This window comes from Triturus cristatus, chromosome 8 (assembly GCF_964204655.1).
Source record: "Triturus cristatus chromosome 8, aTriCri1.1, whole genome shotgun sequence".
In the NCBI taxonomy this organism is placed as follows: domain Eukaryota; kingdom Metazoa; phylum Chordata; class Amphibia; order Caudata; family Salamandridae; genus Triturus; species Triturus cristatus.
In genome coordinates this window covers 277877470-277896922 of record NC_140591.1, presented here as the reverse complement: position 1 = coordinate 277896922, position 19453 = coordinate 277877470, and the positions used below count along the sequence as shown (strand labels likewise).

Genomic DNA, 19453 nt, shown 5'->3' with positions numbered 1-19453 from the left:
TTTCTCGCTATTAAGGAATCGCTTTTGATTTTGTTGATGCATGTGCACCTTAGATGTTTGCTGTGTCCCCTGCTTGAGAAAGATCTCCAAGGGCTTGAAGAAGAGCATGCCTGTTCTGAGGTCTCAGGGACACAAAGACTTCACCCCCAGCTCCCCTGAACTTTCTTGCTGGGTGTTCTGACCTGCCAAGAGGTGCCTGTAGCTGTTCAGGGCCTCTGGAGGTTGTTCTTGCTGTTGGGAGCTGGAAAAGCGATGCAAGCCCTGCTGTGCGGCTGCAAGAACCCACACATCATCCCAGATTGTCGCATCGCGGCGCCAGGTCTGTCGCATCGTTGGGGGACGCAGTAAGAAACAGATGTATCCCTTCCCCATGCAGTAAGAAACCGACACATCACCACCTCTCCCGTAAATAACCAACAGATCACCTCTCCTGCGCAGCAGCAACGCACCGACGCATCGCCTCCCCCTGGGCAAGGAACCGATGCATCACCTTCCCTGAGTGTAAGGAACCGACGCATCACCTTCCCTGCGGCTCATTTTGTTTGTGTGCATGACGCATCCAATGTACTTTGTGTGAAAAGTGTTGCATCTGCAATTTGCTTTGAACTGAACTATTTCTACCATTTGGAGGTCATATTTTTATTACTGTATTGTGGATTTTTGTCGTTTGGTTTAGATAAAGATTACTTATTTTTCTAAATTGGTGTGGTGTCCATTTGTAGTGTTTTTGCTGTATTACTGTATGTGTTCACAAATGCTTTACATACTACCTCTGAGATAAGCCTGTCTGCTCGTACCAAACTGCCAAGGGGGTGAGCAGGGGTTATTTTAGAAGTGTATCCCCTTACCCTGACTAGAAGCAAGGGTACCTATTTGCACAAAGGTACCTACCTCTGCCAACTAGAGGCCCCCATTTCTAACTGTGGAAAACTGCTAATGTTTTGCAACCACATTCACAAAACATTCATACATACCGTTACGATTCGATATGTGGAAGGGAAGCCCTAAACACGCCCCTTCCAAATACCGAATCACAAACCCATTTTGCGATTCAGTAACAGGTTACCGAATCGCAAAAAAGGGTTTGTTACATGTGAAAAGCATGTGAACGACCCGTTTGCGAATGCAAATTTAGTTGATTCATATGTCCCATAAAGTGTTATCATCTCTAAAAATCTTCTCTACTCATAGGTTCAACTATAGCCGAAAACAATGCATCTGCTAGTTCTGGCAAATACTCAATGATGATTTTGAAACAGAGTATTACAAGCAAAAATAAATGATACATTTAATTGGCTCAAAAGAAATGAACAATTTTTGCCCTTTACTCCCTATTTAGGAACTCTCACCACCTGCTCTTTGACCGTCCACATCTCCTTCATTACTGCAGCTCCTGTGTTCGCCCAACATGCATCTTTGTTACATGGATGCTTTTAAGACTGGACACCGGTCGTCTTTCAGGAGCAGTTGCCGCCTTCATGGCCAGACTGGCCTACCGGGCATCGGGTGCTTCGGGGCATCGGGGCATCGGGTGCTTCGCCAGGAGTCTGGAAGGGTGGGAGCTAGTTTTACCGGTTTGGTTACTGGGAAACGGTTTTGCAACAGTGCTGCAATATTGGCCCCCAGTAACAAAAGCAGCAAGCAAGCTTTTCCAGCATCCCAGGGCCAGGCAGTGCTTCCCCAGGGGCTGGTCCTAGAAAATTGCCAGGGTTGCTTTGGGTTCTGAGTCTGGCCATGGCCTCCTCTCTGTAGACACACACGCTTTCTGCAACTCCTCAGAGACGACCTGCATGACACACTTGGCCACATGGCCACTTTAGTGGCACATCTCTACTTGTAGATTGACAGTACGACGGGACAGCAGACATGTTGCACTTGCCAGCCTATACCCCCAGCCTCATGCTGTGTCACCGGTGATTTAAACCATCATTTGTGGGTTTACATACTTCCTTCAATATCTTAACTAGGCCCTCCATTTTCTTATCCAGCTGGTGTCTGGTCTGTAGTTGTTGTCTGTGGCCATTTTGGATGACTCCAGTGATCAAAATGTCTTGCGGTTAAACCACATCACACACCCTACTCGGTACTTGGGGCACTTGCCCTCAAGGTAGCTCTATGTACATTGTATCTGACAAAGGAAACGTACATGCACAGTTGTCTGTATGTGCAGGTGGTGTCTGCTACTGTTGCAGACAAGTTCTGGGCCCGCAGTGCACAACAGTTGCTGGAGTGAATTGGCTTTTCAGGATGGCAGGGCATCCTATGTTTTTTGCTGATATCTATAATTTCTCCCCCCTTTTATTCTTAGTTCATGGCATCTTTCTCTTCCTCGCAATGTGAAGTAACCTCTGTGGGAAAATGTAATGCTTGGGGTTTATTTATATTGGCTTGACCTCAATACATGTTAAATTGTCATGTGTATTGCATCTATATTTGCATTGACTTACAACTGTCACTCTAGGCCCTAGGGACATTATATACTGTGCATATATATTGCCCACACTGCTCTCGTGTATGTATCTTCTGTATATTAATCCATGAACTGCATGTCCCATAATGAATTTCCACTGACTCGTGTGACACTTAAGAATTAAATGGATAAATCACTTGATGTGTGTATGCTAATAATTACTTTACAGATAAATGCTTGTGTTAGTGCCTCTATGGAGCCTAAATTGCTTAAATTAATTTTAATGAGGGGGAAGTCACTGGCCTATGTCTGTTGTACATAGTGTCGATGTATTGATAGAGCAGACTACTCACATTTATATCATTTCAGGCTGCAGGGTGCTCTCACTCATCTCCTCCAAGGATGTTGGAGAGGGTTCAGTGAGAGTGCCCCCTCTTTTCCATCTGCTCTTTTTTCCTGAAGGTAGCCACTTTGCCTCCTGGCCAGAGTCCCCGCTCTTCGCCCCAGCAGCTCCGCCTGCCGCTGTCCCCTACACCTCTCTCCTGGTAGGTATTTGAGGCCCTCCTCCACCCCCAGGCTCCTGCCTGTGCCTCATCCCTGGTGGTCCAGTGGGAGAGCCTTGCTCTTCTGCTGGTCCGCTGTCTGCGTGTTTTATGCCCAAGATTTTTTTTTTGTCTGTCTTTTTGTTGTTGTGCCCTGTATCTGTTATTTGTGTAATTCTGTCTACTTTTGGCTATTTTATTCATATCTGTACCTGTGCCCTTTCTCTCTGTACTCTGCGCCCATTTTTGCCGCCCCCCCCCACGGCCCCTCTTCCCTGTCGCTCTCTCTCCCACCTCCCAGCTGCGCTTCCCTCCCCTCCCCTCTTCCGTATTTAATGGCAGGCGCTGCGAGGCCGAGCACAGAGGGTGCGCGCAGCGGGAGAGCCGCTGGCGTGCCGAAGGTGCGCCAAAGGCAAGCCCGTCTGCACCCATCCGCGATCGGACCAGCTCCTGCGACCCTGCATCTCCGACCGAACACCACTACAACTCAGCTGCTCTCTTCGCACTCAACCCTGGAAGGAACAACAACTGCCAGCTGTCTATGCCACCCACGGCCAGTTCTCCTGCCGACACTACCCACAATCTTAAACCACCCGCCACATCCCCGTGGCCGCCGCACTCACGCCAGCAGCCCCAAAGCCCTGACGTGCATCCTCCTCAACGTGCACTCCCTGCACAGACACGCTATAGAGATCTGGAACCTCCTTGACACCCACTCGCTAGACGTCGCCTTTAGCACGGAAAACTGGACCAACACATCCGGCATCGCGACCGCCATCCCTGACGGATACAAGATCCAGAGGAAGGACTGCCACAACATCTACTTCAGCCACACCTCCCAACCCCCCTGGACGGACCACCACTGCATACACTTTTCCACCAACACCACAGCTCACAAACCCACACCAGTCCCACCGTGAAGGAACTGAAGCAAGGTCACAGAGGAGCACTTCAACTACGATCCCCCTCCAGCCTCGTCTGATGCCAACTCTGCAGCCAAAGAACTACAACAATGGATCAGCAACTGCGCAGACAAGCTCGCCCCCCTCCGCAACCCCAACCGACAGTGCCCCATGAAGGCCACCTGGTTCACCACCGACCTCTTAGAAACCGGACGCACCTGCAGACGTCTCGAGAAGCAGTGGAGGAACAGCAAAACCACTGAAGACCAAACCACCTACAAGAACGCGATGACAGAATACCACCAACTCATTAGATACACCAAAAGGACCTTCATCCAGAACAAAATCCTTGCCAACTCCAGCAACTCAAAAGAACTCTTCAGCATCATCCAGGAATTCACCAGGAATTCACCAAACCCCCCAGGGAAGCCATGGATGTTACACCGTCCCAGGACCACTGCAACAAGCTCTACTCCTACTTCCATCTGAAAATCAAGGCCCTCTACGACAACTTCAGCGAACAGACTCCAGAAACCACCCCTTCCCCCAGTGACGACAGCCAGCCTACCATCACCACCTGAACCCCTGTCACTACCGAAGATACCGTCACGATCATGACGAGCACTCTCAGGAGCCCCCAGTTGACCCCTGCCCGCCGCACATCTTCCACGGAGCCGCCGCCACCATAGAGCCCGAGCTACAACTCACCATCAATGCCACCTTCGAATCTGGCACATTCCTCGATGACTGGAAATGCGCAGAAGTCAAGCCCCTCCTCAAGAAACCCTCTGCAGACTTGATGGACCTGAAAAACTACCAACCCATCTCTCTCCTTCCCTTTACGACCAAGGCCACACTGCATCCTTCATCCTTCCAGACTCTTCATCCACTGTGAACACCTTCAGGAAGAGCCTCAAGACCTGGCTCTTCGGCTGACCCGGAGCTGCACCCCTCCCTCCCCCCAGCGCCTTGAAACCCTCACGGGTGAGTAGCGTGCTTCACATTTCCCTGATTGATTGAGTCACTGGTACAAGAGCCTACGACGCACCATTTATTATGATTTATTCAGTACTGCGTGAGTTACACGCACTGCATTACTTCTTTTCTGGATGAGAACCCAGATCTTCTCATTTTTGGTCTCAGGCACTTCTACAGATGATTTCCCAAACAGTTTTTTGTCTTCTTTTCCTGACTCAGTCCTTCTTCTGGGACACCTGGCTTGGCATGATAGCTTGGATTCTCCTGCTGCTTTATAATCTCTCTCTCCCTGAGCTCTCCTGGTCAGCAGTGTTCTCTACGGTCTCTGTTTTCTAGTTGTGATGTCAATTACTCACGCAGCAACATTCACAACTTGTGGATGCCGATTCACAAAACGCGATTTGTAAAATATTATATTTTGAGAATCTACAAGTTACAATTGCAACATTTAAGAAATCATAAATTAGCAATTAGCTATCCAGCAATTTAGGAATTGCAAAATCCAATGTTAGTTCATCCGGCCCATAGTTTTTAGAAGCAGACTGAAGACAACTAGTCAACTCCGTTTTAATCAAGTGATTCATTAAGGGGAGGATATCCCAGATGATGGAGTAGCCGTTTACACTTCTCTGGCATTCCTTGAGGGTGATGGCTGGCGAATTTTAGGCAGAAGGAGAGAGGCATGTTGAGTAAAAAGAAGGAAAGGGGATTCTGAAGATAAATGAACCACACTTGCTCAAAACCATAAAATGATAACGTGTAAACTTGAAACATCCCAGTGCTGCTGCCATCGCTTTGTCAAAACTAGGCTAGCACCTATTTCAGTTTCAGGAATATTAGCGTGGGTGGGCTGGCGATATTCCACAAGAAGACACCAAATTCAGTCAAAGACCTGACACTGGTCCTGACGTCTTTAATTCAGTCTCTATTGGGTAGAGAATTTTATCTTCTCTTTCAACCAGTTTTCGTATTTTGGTACCTTTGCCATTTTTTCCACTTGTTAGAAACTTCATTTGCCCACCACTAGCAATAGATCAACACATTGTTTTCATGGGGAGGTGTCACCAGCATGCCTGGCTTCAAGATGGCTGCACCTTCATGAGGCCCCTTGCGCCGGGCTTATAATCCTGTGGAATCCAGCTGTCGCAGGGACAGTTTTGCTTATCCAACCTGATGCTGGGACACAAGAGGCTACAGGGAATATACTGACATCCTTGACCGCCCATCAAAATGTGTTCTGCCACTGCACAAATTCAACAATCTTCCAGCATACAGGCTTGGGCTAAGATGGCAGTATCTAAACAGGAAGTGACAGAGAGCTGTACCAACTAGGAGGTGTGCTCTTTTCCCCTCGTGTCTGGGCTTGGATGGGAGGAAAGTGGCCCCACTGTGAGAGACAACTGTGATCGACTTGGCTGCCACCCGGGACTGCTCCGATCCTGGCAAGATAGCAGCTCCCATGTGGGGAGCCGCTGAGAGGCCCCATGAGTGAGGAGCACCTCTTCCTCTCACCAGAGTCTGAACTGGTGTACCAGAGGCTAAACGCTGACCCCGTTTCATGTTGGTGGCATTCGCTGGCTATGGCAGCGGCGGGAGCTAATGTGGCAGGACTTGAGAGCTGGATGGCACCCTCCATCCGGCTAGGTGAGATGTGAAGGCATAGATGGCAGGCCAGATCCGCTTTGGCTACAGAGGTAGTCCAGCGAATCTACTTTTCCTGGACTTGAAGTGAGCCCCTGCAACCCTCCTTCCCAGGCTGGTTTTCTATTTCCCCTTAGATCTAGTGTACACTGGAGAGACCTAAGGTGGCAAGTGAAGGCGGAAATGACGCCAAGCAGAACCCCCCACAGGCACCCTACTGATTTGGCGAGTAGAGCAGGAGACTCCCGATCACATTTGGTCCTATGGTGGGAACTGATGAACTGAGCTAAGGCACAAGAAGTAAAGTCCAGACTTGTCCTGCAGCCATACTGCAATGAGGAAACACAGAGTTCAGCTGGTGCAAGATGGGGAAAGATAATCACAATCAAAGTTGTCATCCTCTCCTGACAAGTTAGATGTCCCTCCGGTTGTCCTGGAGGACACTGAAGATACCGATGTCAAGACATATCATATACATGGCCCTTATCACTATAGACAGTAAATTAGACACACTTAAGGTGAGGGTTGACAAAATGATGACCACTCTAGATCAACACAGAGGAGTACCGTATATCGGCCCAGGATGATGACACAGTGCATTGCAGCAAAACCCTAGCGGAGATGTCCAAGATGCTTGAAGTGATTCAAGCTAAGCAAGATCCTTTTATAGCAATGTACGCCTGGTGTGGATTTCTTAATCCATGGACCCTGGTCCTTTGGTGGACTATGTCGAAACCTTGCTAAAGTCTCTTGTATCTGACCCCTTTTCCCTGTTGTTCTCCATGGAAACGGCCCATAGGGCCCTGGGTCACCATTTCCCTCCAGAGGTGCTCCAACACCCGAGAAACTCTTTAACTACCCGAACCGTGACAGGGTGCTTCACGTGGTGTGAGAAAACCAGCCATTGACACATGGAGGCCCCGCTATTTCCATCTATCTGGACTTTACCCGAGAAGTGCAAGAGGCGCGACTGTAAAACGTAAATTCCGCCAGGCACACGTACCATACGCCATGCTGTACTTGAAAAGCCCAAGTATCACTCACCGGAGCAATCCCCACATATTACAGACACCTTAAAGTGCTAACTCTTTCGTTGAGAATTTGCTTTCAGTGGCCAAAGGCAGCCCTGCCAGTGAATGCAACTCTACAGGGGATACATTGAGTGATGTGGAATAGTGTGCCAGACTGTTGCCATTTGTGCCATTACGGATCGGCTAGATGTGCTGCATGACTACACTGCGAAGAACCCTGCTAACCGAAACTGACCATGGCCCTGTCTGGCCTAAGAATACACGGTCAGGCAGTTGCTTCTAACCCTGACTGTGATAAATGCCATTACTGGTGCTTGAGTGGAAAACTGCGACAAGATGGCTTGTCGGGAGACTCCTGCACCATCGGCCTAATGCGTAGTGCAAGGTGGGCAACATGATTGGGGCCCTGCGGCCAACCTCTACCACCAGAATGAAAGTATAGACCTGAAACAGCCCCTAGCTGTGCTTTTTTAAACTATACTTACAAGGCAGGCACCAGCCATCTTGGTGGTGTTGCCAACCAGCCGGTGCTCTGTGCTTTCCTCTGGGGTTATCCCCGTATGGTTATTCATGTTAAGACCTGGATTGTGGATAGTGTTGTTGCGACACCATGTTGGTGTTTGTGTTGGGATTTAGAGGGTGGGGTATCCACTGGCGGGTTGGGGATTTATTAGGGTGGGTAGAGGGTGGGAGGGATCCTACATTGAGGTCCACGATAACTACAGTTAGGAAGGTCTGGAACATATGAAACAGCCTTTTCACTGGTTCATTCCCCCTGGTTCCTTTCTACTCGGACTGCTTTGTCCGAATACTCCCTATAAATGTAGACCTTTTGACGAATTTATGTACCACCATGACATCAGTGGCTAGACCGCAACATACAGAAACCACACCTCAGCTGAATTTCCTGACATGAAATGTGCATAGATTGAATGATCCCTGCAAGGCCAGACAAGTACTGGCCTACTTAGACAGGCACAGGATCGACATTGCTTTACTCCAAGAGACCAATCTGAGTGCAACCACTAACCCTAGCATACTCACTAAATGGCAAAGCTATAGAGCACTGGCCTCGTACTCCTCTCACACAAGAGGCACGGCACTCCGGGTAAAACATGGGACACCTTTCCGACTATTACACGAATCGAATGAATCTGAAGGGAGATATAATATACTTTAAGCCGCGGTCTGTGGCAAGCCCGTCACTATTTATAACACACCATTGGCCCTAACACAGATGACGCAGAGTTCATCAAAATAACTTGGAGAACTGTGCACTCCTATCCCCTCAAAGAGTACTGGGGAGGGGATTTCCACCTAGTCCTCAATAAACAGGTGGACTGTTCAAATGAATGCCATTGGCCACAGGCACCACGCAGCAGCCACTGCACAACTGGACATAATGCATATGGAGGGGCTTGTTGACAAAGGACTCCTGAGACATTCCATGCTTTCGGAGGGCACTCACGCCTCCTTGGCACAAAGCTCCTGGGCGCAATTAGATTACTGGGTGGGAACCCATCATATATGTGCTTGGGTGAAGGCAATAGGCGGACATCTTCCTTGCACATTTTCATATCACACCCCAGTCGTTAATACTAGACGCCAGTAGGGTAGTTCCTATTTCCCTTGTAGGCTCTGCGCATTGGAATAATATACACTATAGTTGTGGCATAGAACTGAGGTCAGTATGCCTCCATCGAGTACATTAAACTTAATTACTTTGTGTGCCAGCTAACTCAGAAGCCACTAGAAACTTCTTGAATAAACAAGAAGGGAGTAGTTTCTGCCAACCACATAAACATGACAACTTTGTTTCCCTTAGAATAGGAACATGTCTCAAAAACAGATAACAGTTTCACTCAGTCAATCGTGCATGCTTAGTTTCTTCAGAGTTACACAGAAATAGATAGATGGGCGTTTCAATAAAAGGATTTATTGAACAGTCTTGTTTCTCGTGTAAGAGATATGAGCTGTTACAATCGCAAAACAGTATGCGAGATATAATATGTACAGCGTAAGCAGTAAGAAGAAATAATACTGCAACAGCATTGTCTTCTAGCTATAACATATATTCATATACACATACATAAATAACATAGGCTAAAAAATGGATACTCGTTTTATGCTTCTAAATAGTTCTACCCCAGTGTACCTAAGTGTAGTACAAGGTAAGAAGTAGGTGCCGTATTCTATATTATGGTAAGCTATAGTTTTGCATATGCCAAGAGTCCCTCTAGGTTCTAGTCAGCTCCATACCTTAGAATGAGAGAGGTGGGAATCTCTTTCCGGTCTCAAACTCTAACACCCTGCGAAGGGAGTCAGAACACTGGAAGCTGGATTCTCTGCGAGCAGGGATGACAGCGTCTGGTCAGTGCGTCAGGCGGGGACTCTAATCCTTCCAATATTGCCATGGCGAGCCGTATCGAGCTGTGCATCCGAGCCGTGGTTTGCCATGGTAAGGGAAGGTATATTGATACCTGGAAGGTGCTTAGGAATGTTAGTATTGACGTAAAGTCGGGCAGAACAAGACGTCATGAATGAACCCCTAAGGAATAGTAGTTCATGCATAATAGAGGAGTTCTTGGAGAAATCAATAATTCTAGCTAGGGAAAGTCCCAATGGCTTCTTAAGGGTCTGGTTTCTAAGAACTCGTTGTGACTTGGGGATGGACGGATGTAGGTGACCATGCCTGTATTTGGATAGCATTGCTAATGCCTAAATAAGGACTGGGATTCTATGCCTAAATATGGGCAATGCAAATTGTGCCTATATAAGGACATGATTTAGGAAAACCTATATACGGGCATCTAAATCGAAACATAACACCCACTCCACTTTCGAATGAACGATAATACTAAATGCTAAACATGAGATGCTAAACATTTAAAACTGAGTACCGCATTTTGCTAAAAACATTTGTAAAAGCATACTAAAATAAGTTTACGGTAAAAAACGTTTGCTAGACATGAAATACAAAGGTGCTGTACATATTAAAGCAATGTTTCATTCTAAGCATATATTTACAGTGAATTCTAAGTGAATGAACAGAAATATATACCCATATGATGAAATGGCTCATGATTACAGAAGAAAAGGTCAAAGCCATTTTATGTCATGGTACATAAATGAAATTGTGGTGAATAAAGGTGACAATGTGTCCCTGGAAGTGTTCAAAGAAGTCTGTTCTCTATGAATAGTTCTACTTTAAGCATATTACTTCGCCATTAAAAGAAAATTCATTTTTAGAGAGAAGGAAGGGGAAAAAAAATTGTATGAAAAAGTTCCAAGGTTTTGTCTTTGTTTTGAAAAATGAAGGCCAAATTCGGAGCTTTCCCGGTACACTGTGAGCCGAATCAAAAGTCAGTGTAAGGAGCTGGTGAAAACATGAAATCCTCCATTCCTGTAGACAAAAGATCGTCTACTGTTGTCAGTGATAGTTGGAATACCGCGTTTAGAAGATTAACAGCACATAAATTTGAAGCATCGCCAGTAGCAATGTTTTTTTCCGATGTTACCTGTGTGCCGGCTGATCTATCTCGTACCTCAGCAGTAGCATGTTGCGTCTGTGAGATCTCAACGAATGCCGTCATCAGGATTGGTGGCCTCTGGGGACAACACAGAGCATGTGCCGTAATCGGGTCCAGCAGAGTATCGATATCCGTTGGCATGACTGATGTGAGTGTTAGAAAGATGTCTAGCACACATTCTTCACCGCAAAGCAGGCAGCGTAGAACAGGTAAGATGCAATCTTGCCAGATTGGTCTGAATGACAGAAACCATGTGGTATTTAATTCTCGTAGAAGAGGTAAGCCCAAAAGTTGTACTATGCGCTCACGACACTTCCTTTCCAGAAGAGCTTTCTCCAAGGTGCTGGGAGTGACGCTGGTGGATTGGCTTGCCATAGCGTAGTAGTAGGAATAAAAACAGGATTCCTGCAACGAGTGATAAAATTAGTGGCAGACCACCAAACACCGAGTGCACAAAGTTTGGAATGATTCCGAGGACTGCTTGAAAAGGTGTTAACAGTCCTGAACATAGGGTCTTGAATACATGCACAATACCACTCGTATCAGACATTTTAAGATAAGTCCCAACATTTCTGTGAAATGTGTAGGGCAGTTTGTACGTAACAGAGCCTGTATCTCAGCCGAAGTCCTTGCAATTTGTAGATCATAGGTTTCTTTGGCTGAGGTCAAAGGCATAGTTTGTTGTAAAAGAATGTCTTTCATTCTGCTTAAAGTATCAATTCGTATAGAAGAGATGTTCAGTGAAGGCCATAAAGGCAACTCCCTGACTGTGTCTATTTGGGGGAACAAAACTTGCATACAGCAAGTGACCATGGGGCAAACCATTACCAGATATGGGATGCCTGGCAACATGCCACAACAGCTCTGATCATTAAACATGAGGTAACTCCCATTTGAAAGTTGGCCAAACGGATTAATCACAGCGGCTGGTGAACCTTGCAGGTGGCAGGATAAATTTGCAGTAGAACCACTACAGGCCCCGTATAAACTAATACCCCGACATATGAGTGAACCGCTCAGTATTTTCACAGTGTGTACTGCTAAGAAACACTTCACACCCCCACTCCAACATCTGTGTGTGTGTAAGGTAAATCCCAGGATGTCTTGATGTATTCTTTACCCAATCTTTCATATTTGCCTGCTTGCATTTGTTTGAGGCAATATTGAAAATGGAAAGTTGTACCAGGCAGAGTTATTTTGCCATGAATGATCCATTCTGTAGCTGTTTTTTCTGCTACTGTAAATGGCAATTTTTCCAGTTTTTCAATGCTCAGCACTGTATACTTTGCTCCCCTTTGTGCCAGTTCGATCTGTTTATTATTCTGAAAACAGAGACGTGTTGATGAAACACCAAGGCACATAGCCTGCACGCAGGTTTTGTAGCGTCCAGCCTAATAACAGAATAGAGCGTAATTGAGACTGGCCTTGTCGCAGCAGGACCAAATCTTGTTCCACAATGTCTATAGCAGAGGATACAATGTTGCCCAGTGAATATAACCTGGATGACAGAGTCGTTAACCCATTGTCGACCACAGCGAGAGATTTCTCTAAATTAATACGATCAATTTCTCGTATTTTTTCTGCGGCGTCTGCTTGGGTAACCTTCCATATTTCATTATAAGCAGCATAGATGCCGGCATATATGAAACGTTTTTGACGCGGTTTTCTTGGACCTAGCAAGAAATCCCTAAGGTCTGCGCCTTCTTTAAGTAAAGATAAGTGTTGTTTCACATCCTCTAGTGTAGATTTCTGTAGCCAATCAAGGCATAATTTTCCTACACTGTATGTTATTACTACCCCTGGATGCATTCTTTGAACATAACGTGGGTCTGGCCTATTGATTTTAAAACCCTGTATTCTGTTCAGGAATCTTTCTTGACAGATGTTTGTGTCTGTGGGCCAGAGCAACCATTTTTCCCATTCAGGATCTGATCTGTTGTTTTGTAAAATTGTATGTACGTCGACCTCCCCCTGTGTAGTGCTATTACTTGCAGGTGTAGGTATAGACGGTGTGTTCATGTCATTGATCTTGGCTAACCCAAGGCAAGACGTTTGTGGGACAGTGTCATTCAAAAACATTATTTGCTGTGGAATGATGCAGACTCTAAACAAAGCTTCTATCCCCTGCACTTGCCAATCTGTTGTATCCCAGGCAGATTTTGTGTCACTTATGTCTTTCCAAAAGTCGAAACCCTGCCTAGACAGTTGGGCAATAAAGGCTGCAGAATAAATCTGTTTTTGTTGGTTAACATATTTTTCGCTCCTGTTTTGTTCACATTCTTATAGTAAAACGTTTCCGGAATGGATGTATTGTACCCTGAAAAATATGGAAACTTCATTGCAATTGCAAACGTTTTTGAGCTACCCCTTGGTGGTGTAGGACAATGTTCCCATTGGTTATACATAAATACATTTCTAGGTGTTGCAGATTTATGCAAGAAATGATGACCATAGTGGTTGTAACAATAAAGCTGTTCATAGTCTGTTGAACCCTCTAAGTATTCATGGTTAGAGAATGCAGCAGACCTTTCTAGATCAGACATCATGTTATTAACAGTCTCAAAGTCCCAATCATCAGAATAGGTACTAGAGGTAATAAAGTCAGTTCATGAAATCTTAAATAAGTGTGAAATCTTCAAATGTTCCGACGGGCCGAATATATCATAATCCGTTTTGTCCCAAACTATACCATCTTGTATAGGAACGGCTGTGATGTTTACTGCTGACAAGTCTCTTGCTTCACGATGGGATAATTTGTGTGGTTTCAAAAGTAAGTTCACATTTTTACTTTCTGTGTCCAAGTGAATATATCTTCCATCTATCAACATGCTCAGAGTCATTACTAAAGCTAGCCAAAGCAGAAAGAAAAGTATTCCAGAAATAATCCATAGTTCAATCCATGGTGAAACCAGATAAGTCTTTTCCAGGAGATGAAAAAAGTCTTGTGCTCGTTTTTTGAAAGTTCTTTTGGCTGACATTGTTTCCGGTTCGCTTGGATCCTCAGAAAACATATCAAAGTTAATGAAATAGCCAGAGGCAGTTCTGTCAATGGTTGAAATTGCATCAGGATTAGTTGAAAACACTGGCACCAGTTGATCACGTGTTATGTTGGTGTAGACAGGTGTATCAGGACAAACTGTTATTTGGGTTTCAAGAGGAATGAGTTCCATAGCATTGTTGCTTAGTCCTTCATTTCTTACTGCTGACTCCTCGATGGTGATGAGTCTTTCAGTTTGAACCTCTTGAATGGTAGCTAGAGGAATGTGTCTGCTACTTGGTCGGAGTCCACAAGGCCTACTGCTTAGTATTGGCCACATAGTGTGGTTTGTTGAAGTCGATTGACACCAATCTTTTCTCCGTTTTTCCAGCAAGGGGTGGCAGAAGTACTGTTCTTGTTCCTGGTTGTCTGTAAGAAGGCCCAAATTCCTTCTTGTCCGGAGTCTTCTCTCTGAATAGATCCCCAAGCTTTGGGATCCAGACAGGCCTTGCTGGGACGGCTGGAATTTCCCTAGTGGTGGTAGGCTTCAGGAACACGTTGCTTTGTTTCGATCTTAGTTCATTTAGGTCCTGTAAAACAGCCAAACGATCTTTGATATCAAATGGTTTATTTTCCACCACTGTGCCTTTACATTCGAGATCTGGAACCCACATTCTTGTCCCAAATAGGACCTCATATGGAGTGACCCCCCCAGAGAACTTCTTGGCAAATTGTTTGAACGTTGGACCCCATAAAGATGTTTGACCCACCCATCACCCGAACCTAATACTCTAGCTGTTATAGACTGCTTTATGTCCCGTTTTTTCTTTTCCACAACAGAATTTCCCTCAGGATGAAACGGAGAGGAGTATCGCAATGCTACGCCCAAACTGGCCATGGCTTCTTTGTAAGCTCGAGAGCTAAACGTAGGGCCCTGGTCAGAATGTAGTGTGCCAATTGCGTATGTGCCGATAAATACTCACAAATCTTTTATAACAGTTCGAGCGTCAGCCGAGCGCTGAGGCCACATCCATAGGAACCTTGAACACGAATCCACTGCGACCATAATATATTTATAGTTACCATCCCTTTGCAAGGGACCGCAGTGATCCAGGTAAACACAAGCTAATGGTTTATCTGAAATTAACTGGGGTGTCTGCGCAGGACGTTTCACTGTAGAGACTTTCATCTGTTGGCATATTTCACATTCCAAAACAAAGTTTCTGGTCTGTTTCTTAAGGCCGGGCAACCAATATCTCAGTTTTAATAACGATACTGTGGCAGAAACACCTGCATGGGCAGAGCCTATCCCTTCATGTGCTGCTAGGATTAGTCCTAATCTACGTTCCATGTTTGGAATTACCCTATCCTCCACTCCAGGGATTCGAGCAAACGGAATGTTGTTCACATCAATTATATACGAGTATTTCAGTGGAAATTTTGTAGGTAACTCGGTACCACTGCCTTTGCTTGAAGCATTGACAGCCAATAATATCTCACTGTCTATTCTCGTTTTTGAACGAGTGATCGCAGATACGGAAGGCGTTTGCACAGCCCCCTTTGCGGCTTCGTCAGCCAATGAATTCCCTGCAACGTGAACGCCATCACGTTGATGACTCAGCAAGTGTATCACGTGAGTGTTTTGTAGTCCGTCTTGCAACTGAACTACTTGTTCCCAAAGCGTTTATGCTTTGATTGGGCCACCTTTTGCATATTTGAAACCATTTTGAAGCCAATTCTGTAAATATTCATTATATGATTGAACACGGTAAAAAGAATCGCACACTATGTGTGGGGAATTCGCGATCCGTATTTTTAACTGCCACTTTGAATGCTTGTAGTCTAGCTCGCTGTGCTGTATAATCTCCTAGAGATTGTGTTTTAGTGACCATTGGTCGGAATTTACCGTCGCGCAGGCGACCTTAAACGATTGCGCAGGCTGCACTGTAAGCTTGCTTACTTTTCGTAGCGGGTTGTGCTGATCCGTCAGTATAAATTATACATTCGTACTGATCAAGAGGGAGAATCTCAATAGGCAGAGGACATTCATGTTCATATTGCAGGAATGCTTGTGTTTTTAAATAAGGATCAAAAACATATTCAACATCCGTTGCTGCAAGAGAATTAACCCATTGTATCCATCTTGGATGTAAAACTTTTGGGCTTGGAATGCTCGCTTTTGTAACTGCTTCTAAGGCTGGTACCGGAGTCACGACAATAATGCGTTTCCCCTGAGCTAGAGCTCTTTCTTTTGCTACTGCGGTTTGAACTACTGTCAGAATTTTTACTGTCGAAGTGAAGCGCATTTCCGCTTGTGTATACAAATGTGATTTGTATGCAATTGGTACTTTTTCACCTTCATAAAAAGTTAAGTAGGTGCATCCGCATTGACCCGAAATTATTCGGATCACTAAATTGCGTGTATTTACGCCTGTTTGTAAGTGATTTGTTGCTAACATATCAGCTTGAAGTGAACACAGGATATCTGTGTGTTCCTGTGTCCAATTTTTGATTTTGAAATCAGGTTTGATGAATTTGTAGAGAGGTTTAACCCTTTCTGCGTAATTTAGAATGTAAGTTCTTCCAAAATTCAGGGAACCTAGAATCAACTGTAAGTTTTTCAGCATTTTTGGAGGTTGGAGCAGCGCACATTTTTCTAAAAAGTTAGCTGCCAGGCTTTTGCCTTCACTTGAAAACTCATATCCTAGGAAAAGGACATTGAGATGGGCAATTCTTGATTTTTTTAAAACTGAATTTGTAGCCCTCAGAGGCGAAGCCCAGTATAATGGTGTTCACCCTGTTCAAGTGCCTATCCAGGTCATCGTCTGTCCGATAGATATCATCGACATATGACAATGCCTCTTCATCATAAATTTGTAGTAACTCTGTTACTCTTGCTGAGAATAACCCCGGGCTGTTCTTGAACCCTTGAGGGAGTCGACAAAAGTGACGCTGAGTCCCCATTATTGAGAAAGCTGTCAAGTACCTACTTTCAGGTGTTATGTTTTGACAAAAGAGCCCATTTGAAATGTCTAATGTGGTTTTATATTTTTTACGCACAATGTTATTCATTAATGCTGTACTGTGTGCATTTTGCACTGCAAATGTCTTAGAACAAGTGTTAAGGTGTCTGTAATCCAAAACTAGACGATATGTATTGTCTGGTTTGGAGACAGGAAACAAAGCATTGTTCATTGATGAGGTACATGTTTCTATCACCCCTTGGTATTCAAGTTGATCTAAGATCTCCCTGACCTGTTTTTTAGCTTCTTGCTTAATTGGGTACTGCCTTTGTGCAGTAGGTTGATTTTTTTTTTAACTGTATCTTGTGGTGAGGTAAGCCCTCATTCCATCCTACATGATTTTTGTATAATGCTGGGACCTGGGCAACTGCCCATTTCCTGGCATATGTATATTTTAGGTGTATTGGAACATGGTTGGAGAAGGCTGGCATAATGATGTCGTCACCATGTGGGCACTCCCTGACAAATTCTGGTGGCCAGTCCTGTTCTGCTAGAAGTATATCATAACCCCTTGAAAGTTTCTCCCAAAAGAGTGCTCTCACTTTTCTTGGTATGTCTCCCTCCATCCGGAGTGTTATTTCTTATAACCTTCGTGGAGTACTAACCCTGGTGTCTACAGTCTCAACTGTGATGTACTCATTCAAGTCCACTATCTCCAGAAGTTCCTTCAGGTTCTGGTGAACTATTACTTCTGCTGCACTGTTCAGCATTGTCTGAGCCCATTCTCCGTTCTTGAGTTGTGTTCTCAGATTTCTCTGCATGTCTTACATTCAGACCTGCTACCTTGTTCTTAGTGAATTGAGGTTTTGGTTTGTTTTTCTGAACGTGTTGTTCGTCTTTGGACTTTACGCGTTCTTCTTTGTGATCTGACCGTCCTCTTCTTTCGGATGTCTGTGACGATATCTGAAAGGTATGAGAGGAACATGTATCAGTATCTTGATACCTGTCAGGTTTTCTCAAATTATCCCTATTCCTGAGGTTATACATCCTTTCAGAGGGCTCCTTTTGAGGATGCCTACCTTGGGATTGAGAACGTTTCTCTTTTGAATGTTGTTTGTTATTTTCCCACTTCTTTTTAAAAGATGTAGGATTGTGTTTAATAGAGTCCTTCTCAGGACCTTCAGACAGTTGTGGTTTAACTAGTTTCCCACCCAAACTATCTCTGCCTAATTCCTCATAGGATTTTTCTATTATTCTGGGTAGTTCTTGTTGATGTTCTGTTACATCAAATTGCCTTAATCGTTGGCGGATCGCCACTGATGCTGCCTCCCCTTTAATATTAGATAATATTATGGTTGAGACCCGGTCGAAGTTTTTTAGTAATTTCATACCTAAATTTTGAATTTGTTTCAGGACATTGGGTATTACTGCAATAGACAGACCACCATGTGTTTCAGTATTGATGGCAGCAAAGACTGTGCCCCAAGTGGTGCAGTCTTCCAGATGGGGTGTGATCCTTATTGGTAAACATATTGTTAGGATTCTGTGTTTCTCATAAAGGCTAGTATTAGGAAATACTACTTCGATTTGAGGAATTTTTTGAGCTATCCAGAATGGAATTTGTTCACGTTTTGTGGGTATTTTACCTATGACTGCGTGTAAAGTCTGTGGAGTAATTTTTTGTGTATTCCCCTGGTAAGTGGTTTGATTTGGAATGGTTAATGGTGGTTGGACTGTGAAAGTCCGCATGACATATTGGACTGACTGTCTGTAAATTTTTATTAACTCTTTAAGTTGAGTGAGTAATTTATCGTCTGACATCTCTTCGATGTCAGGATGAGGTGTGTAGCCGGCTAAAATCATCCATGTTGCTCCTGGTCTACCTAGTGGACCGAGCCTGGTAATGTGATTGTAATGTTTTAGGGCGTCTTTAAACCAGAGATTATGTTCCTGGTATGTGAGTGGAATTTCAACATCCTCGAAGGGAATATATTCCTCAGGTGGTTCATGTTCTTTATAGAAGTGAAACACTTTTGTTACTGGATTTGATTCTGGGAATACTATCCATGAATAGAATACCTCTGTCTGAAAAGATTCCTGTGCCTCTATCACGAAAACTGCTCTACCATCTCGTGGTGTTAGGCCATGTTTTATAAGTTTTAGACTGATGGCTCTCCTTAAATTTGGATGGCTGTTTATAACACCCTCATCGGTTTCATTTAAACCTGTAAGATTAAAAGCTGTTACGACTTGGTCGGTCGTAGCCTTGCCGGTCACAGTATTATTATCCCCGTTTTGGGACATTGTTTTTGAAAAATGTAGAACAAGTTTCAAGGAAACAAAGATAAGGTGCACACCCAAAGGGAGGGAGCACCCAATAACTATCAAGTTAAAAAAAGTTTTCCCTTTGGGTAAATCGAGTATTCAACACTTATCATTCACATATATCCTTCCTGTAGACCACACATCTCACACCAAT

General features: G+C 44.7%; 1 protein-coding gene across 8 annotated transcripts in view; it reads left to right on the top strand.

The window, feature by feature from the left end:
- C8H11orf65 (chromosome 8 C11orf65 homolog) overlaps positions 1 to 19453 on the top strand; it is a 356377-nt gene that overhangs the window by 99005 nt on the left and 237919 nt on the right. The gene's annotated exons all lie outside the window — the stretch shown is intronic.